General features: G+C 28.8%; 1 protein-coding gene and 1 long non-coding RNA gene across 5 annotated transcripts in view; one reads left to right on the top strand and one right to left on the bottom strand.

Annotated features, from left to right (window-relative positions):
* Window positions 1-18,602, top strand: part of l(2)k05819 (transmembrane protein 94-like protein l(2)k05819) — a 605,947-nt gene that overhangs the window by 330,744 nt on the left and 256,601 nt on the right. The gene's annotated exons all lie outside the window — the stretch shown is intronic.
* The window catches only part of LOC148232125 (uncharacterized), a 244,571-nt gene that overhangs the window by 31,064 nt on the left and 194,905 nt on the right, over window positions 1-18,602 (bottom strand). For 3 of the 4 annotated variants that reach the window (XR_015810883.1, XR_015810884.1, XR_015810882.1), the window contains exon 4: window positions 15,771-15,897. The exons of the other annotated variant lie outside the window; for it this stretch is intronic. This is a non-coding gene — a long non-coding RNA (uncharacterized LOC148232125). The remainder of the gene's footprint in view (window positions 1-15,770; window positions 15,898-18,602) is intronic. 4 annotated transcript variants of the gene reach the window in all.

Raw genomic sequence — 18,602 nt, forward strand, 5'->3', positions numbered from 1 at the left:
TTATATTGTATTATATATTACTTTATGACTCTTCAAAATATATTCTTAACAGTATTATTAAAAATTATAAATATAGAATGTGGTAAATTTTGTAAATCTTGTTGTAAGACGAGTTGGAAACTTTTCACTTTGTGCTAATTTATACGAAAAGCTGGGCAAGTTGTTTTAAGTGCAGGAAAACTGATAAAGGAGAGACCAAGTTATAGAATAACTTATTCGTGATTAAGAATAATTACCAACCTACCCGTCTACACGAATAATCGACCTTATTTAATATATATTATATAAAAAAGCAAAGTGTTTTATTTTAAGTATTCACTCGAGTTTTTTCTCCATTTTAAATAAATTTATTATACATTAAATGTCATTTATGTTCGCTTAAATATTTATTTGAGTCGTACACACTTAGATAAAGCGTAAAAAACTCTCAATTTTTCTTACCCAATCTTATCTGCTCTGAAGAGAAATTTTCTTGTATAAATTATTATTTCGCTCGACTTTGGCGAGGGCTCTTGTAAAAACTGATTTACGACTTTAATTAAATGACCAAGATAATGAAAACAGCCTGAATTAAGGACGATCACGGTTACAGATAAATTATTTTCTAGTATTATACTCTCTATACTTATACAGTATATTTGTTATATTATATAGTAGGTACGCGTGTATATCATTATAATATCAAACATTCCGTAAACCAATATTTAATCATTTACTTACACAAACATATAATTAAGATTGGTAAGCATTGCTATCACAATGCGAATGCTTCTGAGCGAATAGATTAAACACAAATTTAGCAAATATACAAAATTTGCACAAATTCGTATAGAATTTGCTTATTAATTGTCTGAAAGGTCTAATTAATAATTTCTGACAATAGTCATTTCCCAATGTTTAATATTGTATAAAACATACAATTATGCAAAAGCTTTTGTACAGATCAAAGCTTTTCAATATTTGACGTTATATGTAATAAACATTTATTAAAATTGTATTAATTAAATTAGTATACGATATTCAGAAACATAAATAACAATTTAAATTTAATAATTGTTTTACGAATGTTTGTTTGGTTTTTTTTTAATAAAAATGTATACTTAAAATTTAATATTAAAATAAAAGTTTTTTTTGTTGTATAATATATATATGTAAGGATCTATTTATATGTATTTTTTTATATAATATAAAAATGTATAACAAGTATTCATATTTATATAATGATAATGTTTTCTTGAAACATCTGTAAATATTATGCTTCATATGAAATAAAATTGGGTTTCGTTCTATTGCTTGTGCTATTATATTTTACTAAAAATGCACGAAATATAGGTTAATATGTTTCCTTGTTTTCAGTATAAATGGTCGATAAATTCTCAAAAATGTTTAGGTGCGCGCAAAATATATAAATACAGCCTTTGTAAGGTCAAGGTTTATAGGGCATGGGATTAAAAAATGAATTATAAGGGTAAGTCGTATTTTTGGTTTTATATGTGTTGTATTATCAAATAAGTATTTATAATATTTGCACTTGTATCACCCTAATCCTGTGGAAGCAATAACAAAGATTTTTTAGTATAATTTTTTCGTTTCACGGTTTTTGTAAAACAGCTTTAATAAAATATTAATATAAATTTAAAATAATTATAATAAAATTTGCGGGTATTTTAAATTAGTTTTTTGCTGCTTTCATATTACTGGAAAGATCTACAGAATATTTTGTGTTGTATGTATTCTAACGTTATTTACATATATAGGTAAGTGTAATTCCTGTCATAATATATGTCGTACTGGGAATATGTAATATTAGAGAAATAAATTGTTTTAAGTTATATTTAGACGCAACGACCTATGAATCACAGTTTAATAAAAACAATCAGTAATTATTGCACAAATCTGGGAAAGAAACAAATTAATTAATCTTATCTTATAATAAATCGATTATTTAAGATAAGAATATATTTGTAGGAAATTTGTACAGTACAATAGTTATATACACTATTTAAGATACATTATTTTCAAGTGTATTACACAGGTAGTAGCAAAATGATGTACATTTTTCTCTCTTAAGAGCTTTTATGGGAGCTTTCGCCTATTAAGTTTGTATTTATTAGTCGACTTTGATGTTGGAGCCTCAACTGCGAATATTGCGGCTTATTTTCACGTATGAATAAAACAAGTCGAACTTGGTCTCGTAGCATTAATGGATTCGAAATTACACTTGAATAATTCAGGGCATTGGTAATGTTTGTGTCGGCGCCGTGGTCTTGTAAGTTTTAGCGTTGAAAATTACGGAATTTTAAATTCTTTCTAAGTGCGTAAAATAACGACGCTAATGAATAGTATATTTCATTTTGAGCATTTCCCTATTACGTTCCTGTACGCTTAATGTAATTTATTACATAGGACACGCAGTTTAATGTAAAGGAATGTATATTATTCGTATTACTCTTGTCATATAAAAATTTATTAATATATTAAAATTGTTAAATAAATCTATTTTTATTTGTGTATTTATAATTTTTTTATAAACTCATAAAAATTAATGCATGATTTAATTACCATAAATATGATTTTTAAACTAAAAAAATTAAATAAAAGTAAAACTAACTATGTAATTTTTAATCAAACAATTAATAATAAGAACATCTAATGTAATAGCTATGTTTATGAATAGACGAAAACCAAACAATTTAGTGTTTATTAAATATATAGCTTTTATTTACGCTTTTTCATATTTCATGTGTATAACTCCATTATAATGAAACTCTTAGATATTATTTTGTTGTAATATAGTGCTACATAATTATTGTGGCAGTTAGTATTTTTTTTGTAGTTGCTTGTTTGATTGTATAATTATAGTTGCTAGCATAAAGCAACAATTAATCACACTTAAGAGCTTGAATATATTCGTATAACAATCTTGGGTATTTGAATTACCAAAATGAAAAAGCATTTTTTATTTTATGAATAATAAACATTTTCTTTTACTCATTTCTTGTAAGTATATACATAAAAAACACACGTAATTAAAGATATATTATATAAAAAAAATGTGGAAAAAATGCACCGACCCCTAAGCAAAGATTTTCAGAAATTTCATATTTTAATTTATAAAATTTTTATCAGTTAGTCGTCAGTCAATATATTATTATATAAATAGGTACGTATTTTCTTTTAAGTATTGAAGGTAGTATTGAATTTTTTTTCATAAATTTGCAATTCATTAGTAAAATATCCAAAAATATGTTACAGAATATAACAGTTTAATGGCAAAACATTCTAAATGCTCCATTAAATTTATTTAAGAAAAAAATAGTGTTCGTTAATGATACAAACGTGCAGCAACTTCGCACTGTGCTGCCACATATTTATTGTATGGATATTTTTACAGTGCGTTCGTTTATTTGGGAAATGATAAAATCATACAATGTTTTTTTTAAGATTAAAGTGAAGTCTAAAAAGTGTGTAATATTGATTATATTATTATCATTAGATTCAGTTTTTACGCTACGTTTATACTACGTAACATAGCACCATATCTTTGTCAGTTATATAATTCATAATTTAAATGACGTTGCAAGTTGAAAATGGTTTAGTTGCCGGACATAGCAAGTCATATAAATTTCATGACGCCGGAGCTCACTTTATGTGAGTTTTTTATGTTACGCAATATATCGTCCTATTTTTGACAACTAAATAGATATTTAAAATCTCTATACCTAATGATAAAAATGACGCTGCAAGGTGTATATGATTGAATTTGTTGGCATAACAAAATAAAGGTGCAAATTTCATGACACCAGAGCTCATTGTGTGAGTGATTTTTTATGTTACGCAAAGTAGCGTATTGTCTTTGACAGTTTAGTGATTTATTCAATGCTCTGTAATTAACTTCTTCAGATCAAGTGCACATTGCAATGTAAAATAACAATATTGCTTGTTTTTGAAGACATTTTCGTATACTATATTAATAAGTATTTCCTGCCCCTAAAAAACATATAAATGTTTTTCATGCCCCTTTAATGTTTATAATATAATAATTTAATAAAAATAGTATTTCTACGAAAAATAAAAATCAGATTTGAAGGTTAATAATGGAAACAATGATGCGAGCTGAATATGGTCAAGTTGCCCGTGAAAATTTCATGACGCCAGAGCTCACTGTATGAATGTTTTTTTATGTTACGCGATTTAGCGTAATGTCTTTAATATTTAAATAAATAATTCAAGGCTCTATAGCTCATGATGGAAATACCGTTGCGAGCTGAAAATGCGAAACGTTGTGTGACTATTTTATCAAGATAATTTATGTTTCAGTATATGATGATATAATACTATTCTAGTACTTTACTCACATATTCATTTTTCACATAGATAATGATAGAAATGACTCCATTAGCTGATACGTTATTTACTGATACGTTACTGGTCTTTTATTAACTATTAGATCACTTATCATTATTACATTATTAAAAATCTGTATTAAAATGTGTAATTTATAATAAAATGTATATATAAAATCTACGACAAATTTTATTGGAAATTATTCTTAAAATAATATTTCAATAATAAAATCAATCAGTAAAGGATAGCCAATTTGCTAATAAATTATTATAAAATAATTTAAATTCAGTGTCATTCAAAAGCTCTAATTTCAGATTTCTACCGACTGCGCTAATATTGTTGTATTTTGTGTTTTTTGTGATATTTTGGACGACATAAGTAGGCAATTAAAAATATTTATATTAATTGAGTAGCATATTTTATAAAAAAATAATGTTAAAATTAAAGCCTAAGTTTTATCATTTATCTAATCTTTATACGAAGAATTTCATCTAAGTTATTTTTAATGGTATCACATTTTTTAACTTGATGGTTTTTGTGTTGGTATTAGCTTAAATAATTTCTGCAATATTTAAAAACGTGTTTAGCATTATATAATATATATGTATGTTGTTTAATTTTTGAAGCATGTTAAAAAATACCGGTTACTTGTGAAACAAAAAGTATATAAAAATCCTATTTATTAATTATAAAATGTTATTAAGGAAAAAGGGAATTAAAAAAAAGTTAATCATAACGCAAAGAAAAAATTAGCTCCACTATTTTATAAATTATGTTATCTATTACGTTATATTTTTTTAAAAGTCTTAACAAATAGCATATAAATTTTAAAACAATGTAGTGCTGTCACTTATTAGAACAATATTTTTAATAAACCTAAAGTAACCGTTTCTTGCTATATAATTTCATTTTTTATTTAATTTTTAAAGTTGATATTGCAACCTAAAGTTTAATAATTTTGTTTGGTGGAATAACACTTAGTAAATATCGTACGTACTTGTTTTACCAGAAGATTTAAAACACATTATTAGTTTCCGAGCTTTCATGATCAAATTTAATAAGCTCATTTTAGTACTTGCTCTCAAGGACTTGCTGCTAATGTGGCCCTCGGACCAATATTTAATAAGAAAAAATTGCTAACTATACAAAATATAATTTAAATTTTCAAACAAAAAACCAGAGCAACTTTAATATAAGCTTGCTTGGTGTGGAGTAACACCAGTAATATTTTTTTTTCTGAATTAAAAGTCATCCAAAACAAAACTATCAAAATAATATATATTTTTCTTATACTAATATAAAAATAGCTCACATATACAAACAATCAAAGAACATTGCCATTTTCATACTAAAAAATATTTTTATATATATTTTTAAAGTACTTTTGAAGTCTTGTTGCGCTAATTACATAAGTATATATTTACATTCTAACTATAGCTCAATTTGTAATAATATAGATGATTATTAAATATTAAGCATGAAAGCCTTATTATTTTATCTGCTTAACATTCAAGAGTGCTTGAACATTTTTACAATAACCCAATTTTTAAATATTCCATATATTTTTCTATTCACGATAAAATTTCTCTCGCCCTTCCTTGTTGTTAACGTGTCTTCCACGTGTTATTACGAAATTATGCACGCCGTTCTTAGGATACACGCTCCCGGGAAAAGCGCGCCGCTGAAAGCTTTCCGGCCTAAAAGCTCGATTTTTGCGCTCATAATTACGTTTAAAAACACTTAAAAACGGCAAGCGCTTCGCAATTAACGCGCGCCCTCGCCATTTACGCCCCTGGAGACGGGCAAACACTGGACGCCGCTGAAAAAATTCGCCTCTCGAATATAATCAGAACGAATCTTAATTCAATCGCTGCTTTGTCGGGTAGCCAGGAGAGACGAATAGGGGGTGGCGGCGCATTCGATTAAAATTAACTATATTTAGAAGCGAAAATGTGTTATTCGACTTTTGTGCTCGCCCGCATGCTGTGAAAGCTCTTCAAACACGTTGCAATCAAGCTCGTTCTTCATTAGGGTACACATTGAGAGTGATTCGACTAATAAGTTTAACGCAATTAGTTACATCTCTTCCAACTTGTCACAAAGCAATGCGAATCGGTTGACTGGGTTAATTCGCCATACCAGCATTTATACCCTTAAATAACATTTAAATCATTATATGATATCAATATAGATTAAACATATTACGCCCAATTAACAGTTTTACAGATTAAATGGACATGATTACAAGATTCTGTAATGTTTTTTTTTACACTTCAATAATATAATATATAGACTTAAACAGAACTATTTAACGAAAAGGAATGCTTGACGTGATTATTTCAACAATGCATCTTAAACTGTGAATAGACTCTCAGCTTTGAACTATGTAAATCATAACGTACTTGTGGCTGTATTATGATACCGCAATCTCCTGAGTTCTCTAGGGCTTCATTAGCAATACATAAATAGGAATTCACTAAAATTTAGGCTTATACCGCACATATGTAACAGCGCTTTGCTAATGTGCTTGTGCATAAATTATTTGGGTTTCCTACCCACTACTTTGGAAAGATTGAAATATGAAATTCATATACATTAAATTAGTTATGAACTATATTTTAGATATCGATAAGCAATAATCTAGAAAAAACAAAGACTTGATAAAGGGATGTCTTCAAACGACTTTGCCTTGGTATGATTCATAAGCCCAGCTTTAACACCACACAGGATAATGGCTGAACCTTGTGTGAAAATCATGTTTCTGTGCTGGTTAATTTAATTAGTAAATACTCGTTGCCGTAAATCTGATATAAGTGTCGTCTCATAGCTGGACTAATTCTATTCATACGAACGACCGGGTTCCAGGTGCTTGTTATCATGATAATATATTAATTTAAATTCACAGCTTCTTAAGACATGTGTTTTGGAACAATTGTGACATATACGTGCAAATAAATACAAGATATGATAAAAGATTGTTTTGCTTTATCTATAAAAAACCCAAAAAGTTTAACACAATATAAATTTTATGGAAAAGCATAATATATGTTTATACAACTATTTTTTTGACTTCCTATCGCTTTTACGTAAATAATATAGATGATTGATTAGTACTACAAACTAATTAATGACATGTAAAAAGCTCTTATAGATACAAATATTTGCACCGCTGATTCGACATAGTTTGCTATAAAGAGATACGATTTAAACTGAGAAAACATTTACTAAAAAAAAACATAAGCTGGAAAATTGATACTTCTAAGTTGCAAGTAGGTTATCAATGTATTTTATTATATATTTTAAATCATTAGTTGACAATATCGTGCTATCAAAGAGCCAATATAATGGCAGCTCATCTTACATAACCACTCTGTTGTTTTGTATAAATTGGCCTATATAAATATATTTTGCGATTTATAAATTATAGCATACATTGCTACTTTATAAAATTCAAAACGTAAACATAATACGTAAAAAATATTTTCTTCATTCTTCAAAATTTCGATGAAAAAACACGTGTATACATTTTTATTGGAAAATTACAAACTGTTACTCGTGTTCTTAGAAAGCAGATTACACGCGCCTCTCTAGACTTTTATATATTTTTTATAAGATTACATGTACTCGATCTAAATATCAATTCACGTCGCTTCTTTTTTCGTAGGCGCTGAAAATATATATGAGGAAAAAAAATAAGAAAAAGAGAAAACACTGAATATTAAGCTCCCGTCGGGTCTCTCCATATTTCATTTGCTTGCTTCCACTCCAGGCGTTGCTGCACATGCACGTTTTGTATACTGTTTTTTCTTCTTTCTCTTTTCTCTTTATCTTTTCACCCCCGAGCCGGGAACAAAGTACACCGGTTTCAAGAATGCGACACGCGCGGATACATCTTCAGTTGAAAAATAAATTTCTCGAGTTTATTTAAGAGGAGCTTCGTCTTGGCGGCGCTTTACGACCTTACGAAGCCAACGTTGGTTGTTGCCATTCGAAAGATTTTCGTTTTAGAAATGCTATTTTAGCACCTTCTCAGTAAAAACGCTTTACATAATAAGAGCGTTAAAGAAGTGTAAATAGAGAAGCGAGAAAGATTAGAATAATTTTATAATACGTCACAATAATACATCATAATTTAATTTTGTATTATTTCGGTTTCATGAATAGCTTTGGAGCTTCATTTTATTCATCCGTCCCATTGTTAAAGATTTTTTTTGGTTCGATGTTATAATAGTATCGTCGAACCAAAATACAATTCAATTCAATTGAAAAATGAATCGTTTCGCGATTATAAAACTAAAGCGCAAATAAAACTTTATAACGGCATCAGTTTGTGTGGCACCCGCTTTATGCTTTTTATGGCCGTTTTAAGTACTCCAGAACTTTTAATGCCTAACTTTTGTGCAAGCTTTTGAATTATTATGCATGGTTCTGATTCGACTAATACCTTTAAATGGTTGTTAGCAACTCTTTATTAATCTTATGTTTTTAATTTATTAGATCGATTTAAAATTATTAATAAAACCTTATTCAAGGTTTTAAGAAGAAACATTAGCTATAAATATTGTAAGAAAATGTGACTTGATATAACAAAAATCACATGGTAATGCGCAGAAGAATATAAAGATTTATTTTTAATTTAACACCAAAATTACAACAAAGTGATGTTTTGTTACAATATATAATTTTTTTCAATAAGCCACTAGTCAATAAATACAAGTAATATTTTTATTAAAATAAAATTGATAATATTTAAAAATAACCATAAAGTTAGAGTACGCTCGGGATAAGGATGCCGGGTTGTTATTGTGTGCGTGTACATGTATATGAGAGGGAGAAGCGATGTAGCGTGTACTTCGTTGTCTCGCTTTCTCTTTTAAGGACAGTCGCTGATTCGTCAACGCTGGTATTCGTCATTAAAGTGCAGTGTGGCACAGAAGTTCGATCTTCTCTAGTGATTTATTTTAAATAATTTTGTGTTGATATTGGTTTAACCCAGATATGCCCACTGTCCCATGGGTAGGTCACTAAACTCGTGCCACTGTATTTTTTATTTATAAATGAAATTTTAAGAAAACAAAATTTTTTTGGCATATCTGGGTTAGTTGATATCAAGGCTTTAAATATACACTGTAAGTTATTCGTTCTCTTACCCGTGGATTAAAATATTTTAATTATTTTTTCATTAATCCGTACGTTGTTGGTTTTTTTTACACTATTCTCTGTAAGGCTTAAAATAGTTATTATTCTTATCGTTGCGCCAATGATAATTTTTTAATTTATTCAATGGATTCTAATGATTTAATAGAGTCGTCGAGCCATTAAACAATCTGCGAATAATTTCTTTCCCTATTTTATATCTTTTTGCTTTTGAAGAATAGCTAAAGACTTTTTTTTTGACTAGTGAAAGATTTTGAATTTTGCAAATATTTAATTAATGACATTAATGTCTGGTTTTTTCGATTATATAATATATTTTTAATTGTCCGTTGAAATTTCCAACTTAGCTCAGATGTATGTATGTTAAATAAACATATATTTTTTTTAAAATAAAAAAAATAAATATTCTGAGCGAAATTGTTTTGAGCCACAAAGTTCACGCACACAATAACAAACCGGAATTTTTATCCCGAGCGTACTCTAACAATAACTAAATTTAATGAAATATTAAAGAGTGAACATTATCAAAGCTTATTTCCAAAATATGGCTCAATAAATAATTTTTTACAAAAATAATCCTGATTTTGCGTTGCGTTGATTGATTTTTGGTGAAGAATTACAAATGGTAAAAAAAATAAAATATATGCCGCACTATTATCAATATTATAATTTTTATCTTCTATTTTATATACATATACATAAATCCTATCCTTCAATAAAAGAAAGGAAGATGGATGCTGAGAACTTAATTTTTTTATGACCAAGTTTTGATCTTGGCAAATTATAATGTTGCTAGTTCTTTAGTGCTGCGGCATTTATAAGATTCATGAGCAAGATACTGTGTAGTCACCGCGGGATGCTGTTAAATAATTAATTAAATAAATTAATCTTGTTGTCGAAGTATGGGTGAAAATAATATTAAATAAAAATTAAATGTATTACGAATACTCGGATGAGAATAAATCAACAAGATTGTGTAAAATCTAGTATAGTGAAATGATAAAGATCGATTTTATGGTGTATTGAGCCTGCATGGAGATTTAATTACATGAGAGCCCTCAGTGGCCGAACAAAGGATCGCTCATTTGAATATTTTTCTCCTGTAGAAATTATTTAACCTGTGTTTTCAGGCGATCGTTCCGCCAGCGGGGCGTCCACATTGTTCGCTTGGAAATTCCCGTTTCGACTGCGAGGCGCATTCATAATGTACAACGGGACATAATCCGGGATAAACGGCGAATAATGGACGAAATTCCTGAACGGGACACTGGATATTCCCAGGCTCGAATTTTGGTGGCACCAAGACACGGGGCAACTTTTAATTGTGTCGTGAGGCGTTTGACAAACTTGGTAATTGTTTTCTCGAGTGCGGTGCGCGAGTGGCGTATGGGTTATTGCGTACGAAAGAAAATTTCAACCCAAACTGATTAAACTAGGTATGCTCTCAACCCAAAACACTCTAAAGTACTACTTGACTCACACTGCGCAAGTATGCTTTTTGTACGACTTTTGTCATCCTTAAAAGTTATTTGAGTGTGAAGGTTTCGTAATCTGATAAACCTAAATACAGGATCCTTGATGAACTTGTTTTAAATATTGTCGCTAGAGTCATAATATAAAATTATTTGCAGATCTACAAAAGGTTACCACTGTTATCCAATCTCCTCGGGTCAATGAATACAGTACTCGTTTGAGAATGTATTTAAAAGTTAGTGCAATATCGCCACTTGCCACTCAAGAGTCGGATCGCCAAAAGCTCTGTAGATTCATTCCGCCTTTTGTTTGTAGCTTTTCGAAGATAAAATTCGCAGCTTCATAAAGCCGCAGCTTAAGCTATGCTATATAAAAGCGGAAGTGTGGGCTGGATGATAAAACAAAACGCAATAATACATTTTTTGTATTCAATACTATAAAAAGGATGATTTTTTTTATTTTTAAAAAATACTGAACAGTGCATAAAAATAATGAAATACAATATAATCCTACAATACACTGCCGATCGTCCCAGAAGCTGCAGGACTATAAATGTAAGTGATAAATAGTTGTATTCATTGTTTAATTAAGGTTTTTATATGTTTAAGTTTAAAATATTTTTAATGAATTTCTTTGGTATCAGAAAATGCTTAGTTTTTCAGCTTATACAATACAAAAAAGCTTATCAATATGTTTAGATAATAATTAACTCAAGTTTGTTCGTAGTTTTTCAAGTTCCGTAAAATATTTCTAAAATATCTTGTTTGTGGATTGTTAATAATTGCGCCTGCTCTCTTTATCGGCATTCAAATACTCAGACTCTTAAATAATCTGGACACAGGTCGAACCTCTGGGGAATTACCGGGAATTTACGGGTAAACGGTATTTTTTACCATGCTTTAAAAAAATATTATTTTATTGTAACAAACTATATAAAATGTTGTACTTACGTAAATATTGCAGAACTAAAGTTAATTAGTATAAAAAAAATATTATACTAATTAACTTTAATTTATTGAGCTTTTTTCACCTTATGAGTATCTATGTCATTTACATGGAAAATATTTTCATTGTATTATTACATGGATTACGATATAATAGGGTTACTAAAGACAAGTATTTTTACCCGGAACACAGATCAAACCTCTGGGGTGTTCTCAGGAAATACCCGAAACCTGTGTTTTTTTACATAAAATATACAAAATACCTACATGAGTAAATATTGCAGAATTTATTTAAGTTAAAATCATTAAGGTAAAAGATAGAACCAATTATATGGGCTTCTATTTAATAATTCATTTCTTATGAATTTACAATTTTGATAAAATATTAATTTAATACTTAAATAAAATTAATATTTAAAATTATCTACTTATGCTATCTAAAGTATAATAAAAAATAAAGAGCCTAAAAATAATTGATAGTGAAATTAATTAACTAGTTTAAATCGATTGTGGTATATAAGCCATTATAATTGACAAAGCCTTATAAGTTGATTGTACAGACCTAGTTTAAGAGTCAGAAAGCTTTATTTTGTTAAAGCGAAGTTAATTGTTATTTAGTTTGTAGCCCAATCCCAAGGATTCTAGATGTCGAGCTGGATCATTGAATGCGAAGAGAGAAGCGGCAACTTCTGCGATTTAAGCTGGTCTGAAGTTAAGTCGACATTCTCTTGGTTTAAGTTGGAGGGCTAAAGATCTAATGCAATAAACTCGGATATGGATGTTTATGTGTAGAAAATATTTAAGAGAAGGTCCTCAGACGAACTGTCTGTGGTGAAGTGAGTGGAAGTTATTACTGTTTGCTCACATTCCAGTATTTATATCTATGCACCCATATATTGTTGTATTTTTTTTGGTAGCACAACAGAGAAGTAGCTTAATAAATAAATTCGACAGTAGAATTGAAATATTTATGAAACAAACATGCTAAATTAATGATTTATATTGATTTTTAAATTTAAAACAATATGCATATATTATATAAGATATAGTATATTTTAATGCTGCTAAGGTGTATAATAAATATCACCTGCTTAAATATAAAATGCACGGATCTCGAGATAAAATATAATAGGAATCAGTACATCAAGATTTCTGAAACAAGTCGAGACATAAACCCTACATTTAACACACAGATTTCAATAGCCTATTATTTTTAAAATTATTACTGTTATTTTAAACATAAACGTCAACATGTAATTACCATAATCATATTCGTTTTTACTATTCTTGTAGCTTTAATTTTAGAAAATTTTTGATTAGTTTCATTAAACAAATTAAATAAAAACAATATTGTAACTAAAATAAAATATTATAATTATATAAACTTATTTATTTATTAGCAAATTTGCTAGCAAATTAATCTACTAATTATTAAAAAAATCAATATTAATGTAAGCACTAGTAATTTAAAATATATTTTGTATTAAGCATTTAATTTTTTTACCTTTAGTATATAATATAAAGAGGAACTATACTACAATAATTTTTTTTTGAACAATGTATGTAGTATTATTTTATATGTTTTATTATCAATGAAATTTTTTTAATAACTAAAAAATTACATAAATCTCGCAGGAAACGTAATGAACATAACGTACCTGAAACGCATCTCGTTCCCTGAAACATCTGTGAAAGGATTTGTGAGTAAGCCTCACACCTTTAGGAGTGTTAGTTTGAATTTTTAATTTTAATTTGTCAACCTGCGCAAAATTGCCAACGCTCTTGGTATTTCAAGTGCTATCGGATTAGGGTTTACCTTTTGAAAAAGTTAGTGAAAGCATTTGAACTTGTGCACATTAAAACTGGCATTCTAGTTTTTTACAGAAAATTAAAGAAAAACTTCTAAAGTAGTATTCTCATTTTTGATAAAAGAAATGTGAAACTAATAAAATTTATTTGTTTTAAATTTATATTACAAAAAAAATATAGCGGGCTGTCTTCATAACTAAAATAATCTAATAATGATTAATTTAGGTTTGTATCAGAAATTATGTATAAATAACAATCCTGTTTTAAGGGTCGTTAACAATAAAGATAATTAAAAACTTTATTATTTACTTTGCAAATAATTAATATGATTTGATTGCATGTTGGTTTTATGTTTTTCTGTATGTTATTAAATAAATTGTATATCCATAATTTAGTTTTATTGAATCTCTAAAGCATTTCTGGATTAATTGAAAATATAAACCCATTTCAACATTTACAGCAACCAATTTTGGACCTGACCCGAAACAAAATGTACGATTTCTGTAAAAACACGTGAAAAATCACGGACCGCGTCTAAAACCTGGCGATATTTTCACCCTTGGGAAATAAAGGAGCTTTGACTCACACCATACCGATGTTCGAACACCTGCGAATGCCAAACTTTCAGGTGGTTTAAGGCCCGAGAAGGCATAAAACTAAATATTATGCTAACAACACTATGAGAAAATTGGGCAGGTAAACTATGCACTGAAAGCTCACTACGCTTAACGACTGGCTTGAGAATTAGGATTTTATTTTTGGTAAAATATTATTAAATACATTTAGTCAATACTAACAAAAATATGTTTGAGTCTCAATAGTAAGATTATTTTATCAATCAATGTACATAAATATAGATACACACATATATATATATATATATATATATATATATATATATATATATATATATATATATATATATATATGTATATATATATAAATATATATATATATATATATATATATATATATATATATATATATATATAAATATATATATATATATATATATATATATATATATATATATATATATATATATATATATATTTATATTTAAAAAAAAGTATTTACGTGTTTTTTTCGCGTTCATCTTATTTTTTAAATGAGTCTATATTTCGCCGAAGATTGTCCCAGCATCATCAGAAGTTTTCACATTTTTTAAAGTACACTTTTTTTTACTCGCACTATTTTTATTGGTTTTAATGTTAAGAACACGTAAGTTTGAATATTATTACCCTCACTGCTCCGCGGATAAGTGCATACTGAAAAATAAATTATCGATCGTTTGTCATATTGCTACAAATGTCGAATCGTCGAAAACGATATACAGTACGTTACTGTTATTATTATTAAATAGTTTTTATTTTACGCGATATTATATTTCAAATATTATAGAAGCGTATTACATTTTTTTTGCATATTCATAGTGTCATAAATCGAAACAACTTGTGAATGTATTTAGCAGTAATTTTATTTTGCTACAAAAGAAACAGAGTATTAAACGAACCTCACAACCCGCACTTAGCGAGATTAGGTATTGACATGACTATTTTAAACACACGTTTCTGTGATTGTGGCTTCATAATGTTGTCACGTGCAACAGAGCGGAAATAGCATCTTTCTTTATTTTACTAGCTTTGTAAATTTTATTTTCGAATATCTCTCGTATTAGATAAATGTACGTATGTATAAGTAAAGGATATTATATTGCTTCAAGGTTCCGTTTTACATGCGTTGACATGTTCCATAGATGATGGCAGTGGAAATCCGCATTTCGGATAATTCCCCATGCGTGTCAGTGACGGTCGCTCGACCATAAAAGACGAGGGTTTGCCGTCATCAAAGGTGATCGATCTATCGCCAAGCTCGACTTCTTGGTCGCTCTTGTTCCAAATGTCACGAAACCATTCGAATGTAAAATACCGGCCGGAAAAAAGATATCGCTCAAGTAATTCGACTCGTCTCATAAAATAGCACCCGAAGCCTTTGCCTAAAAGCCGTCTATATTCGCGAGGATTAATCTCGGAGGCTTACCTGTTTTTTCTCCCTTTTCTTAGGCGAAGAGGACGTATGCTAAGCGGGCCATATCCGAAGGTTGAAAAACTTCCTCGCCACGCATTCGCCCTTCTCTTCTTCTACGGGAATAAATCAGTCACTCCGGCTGAAAGGATATGAAAAAAAAGTTCTCAGTCGAGATCTCTGCGTTTGCTCCGAGGAATACTGATGCGAAAATGGGTCAGATTTAGTGAAATATTTTATCATAAGTAACGACACGGGTGAGAGTTTTGTAACATTTAACTATATGAACCTTTGATTATATTGTACAAGATTTATGCCAAAAAATATTAGATCAATCACAAAGGTTAATACATTTTTTATGCATATTTAAATAAAAAATAAAACGTCAAAATAAAAATGTATCTAAAGCAAAGCATTGATTTTTTACCATACAATTCGTCCGTATGCAATTTTCAATTTAAAGCTAGAAAAGCTATTATATTTTTTTAAACTATCGGAATTACATTAGACAGTCATAGACCTGACTTTTACCTAGACCTTTAAAACTATCGGAATTACATTAGACAGTCATCATATTTAAATTAAAAATTAATATACTTTTAATACTAATAACGCAGAAAATAAATCGGAAGCTTAAAATTATTGTTTATTTAAATAAACCAGCTGCTTTGTTAAGATAAAAAAATTGTATAGGCACAAAAGCTGTAAAAAAATAATTTGATACAAAAAAGTTGATAAGTAATATTAAATATTTATAAAAAAAAACATTTTATAGTCCATCATATTAAACACAAATAAACGCGCTGAAAAATAAACAGAGAATATATTAAAGTATTAAGCATTAATGTTTATTCTACATATACAATAGTTACATAAGATTTTACTTCAATGTGAAAAAGGCTTTTGCTAGGAGCTCGAACGTGCCATATGTGTCGATTCGGCGTAAGCTCCACTAAATGCCAGTTCACGGCCGAACTCTTGTGGTAAATTCTGAAGAAAAGTTAAGTGCAAGAAGTACTAGGAGAGTGATTTTTTTCTAACAGCGTTTCAGCTTATATACAATCGGGTAAATTTATTTATTTGAAATAAATTGGGTCCATCGTGCCCTAACAATGCACCATTATGGTAAAAAAATATAATAACAATTATATATAGTAAGAATGAAACAATATTAAAGAAATCATATTAAATGATACAAACTTAACCGAACCCTCATCATCAATAACTTGAAAATAGCGGAATTAAATCATACGAGCAACCGAAGTCTGCCAATTTTTTTTTGTCAAAGGTCTTCTCAAAAAACTGTATTAACGATGTATACTTGAATTCCCGCATAGATTTTTTCACTGTTTTGGTAAAAGTCAGAAGGCTAGTATAAGTGAAATGGGTGGGACGGAACTCATGTTGTTGTATAAAAATATTTGCAAAAAATTTATTGAAAAAAGTGAATGAGAGGAGATCAACGTTACTATATTTCTCGTCTTTTGCCAATTCTGTGGAGCTAGAGGCGAAACCAGAATCTCTGTTTCTACCTTTTAAGTTCATATTTTAGCTATATAACATGTGTATTAATCACGTGTTTTATTAATCCGGAAATATTAAAATTTGTAGCTCTACTACCTACTATTTGCTTACAGAAACTCTTTTTTATGTTTTTATTTTGGTAATGAACAATTATTTTAGAAATCGCGCATTTTTTTACGTCATTTATGTCGTTCACAATATGTTCTGGCTTATCGTTAACTTCTGTACAGATCTATTGTATAATACTCCTTATAACTAGACCGTTAAAACGCCGCTATTTTGCATGGTCATTGGATATAATATCAAATGATTTTACGATTTTTTAATTATTCTTAATGATTTTATTATATTATAAAAAAAATATCATAAGGAACAATGTTAAACTAAAGATTAAAGAAACGTTTTATGATATTTTAGTATCTTTTTAATAAATTATTTTTATATTAATTTCCTAATTATTTACATATTAGGACTTTAAAAAAATATTATTCTATTATTATATTGCATGTTATCACTTTAAAATTTACTTAATTATGTTCCAGGAGCAAATTTTAATTATATTGATACTTTTTAAGGTCTTCGATAAATAAAGGTCTGCAATAAACAAAGGCATTTCTCGTTCAAAAAGAATCGTAAGAGAAACAACTTTTTTGTTTCTCTTACTTTGTAAGTTTATCTTGCTACTTTGATGTTGAGTAAAGTTGTATTTGCGTACTTTTTAAAACTTACCGATCTATGTATGTATGTTTTCTTAAATTCAAATTTCACATATAAGCACTGCTTGTTATTATTAAAACATAATACTGTTATGGAAAACTTTTAAGTTAAATAAAGCAACATTGTGGCGTATACAAATAAAAATAGACAGATAGTTCTCAAGAGTAATATTTATAAAAGGTTCTCTGATAAACAAGTTAAACGAAGGCTGCTCTATTAGGTGATTTGATTGCCTACAATCAACTGTTTGTAATTCAAGAGCTTACGCAAGGCGAACAGCGAGCCACCGGCAACTACGGAGACAAAAGCGACGCGCAAACCTTGATTAAACTGTACACATTCAGTACAAAGTCTAGATGTGTGCATGTGATAGTATTGACCCAATAACTTTCGAGTCGCAAACTTTAGTCCCTGTTTATAGTCTATTGTCCATATCGATCGGCTGACAATACATACAGCAACTTATACGCTATTTCGGCCTTTATGTTGCAAATAATCTCACAAGGGGGTGACATAAAAGGATGCCCAAATGGCGACAGATGGCAATCGGGTCCTGTACGCGCGATATATTGCACACGTTCGGCACACCCAAGATTAACGACTGCA

The sequence above is a fragment of the Plectrocnemia conspersa genome, unplaced genomic scaffold (genome assembly GCF_051122295.1).
Source record: "Plectrocnemia conspersa isolate PC_06_02 unplaced genomic scaffold, ASM5112229v1 ptg000009l, whole genome shotgun sequence".
NCBI classification, from domain to species: Eukaryota; Metazoa; Arthropoda; class Insecta; order Trichoptera; family Polycentropodidae; genus Plectrocnemia; species Plectrocnemia conspersa.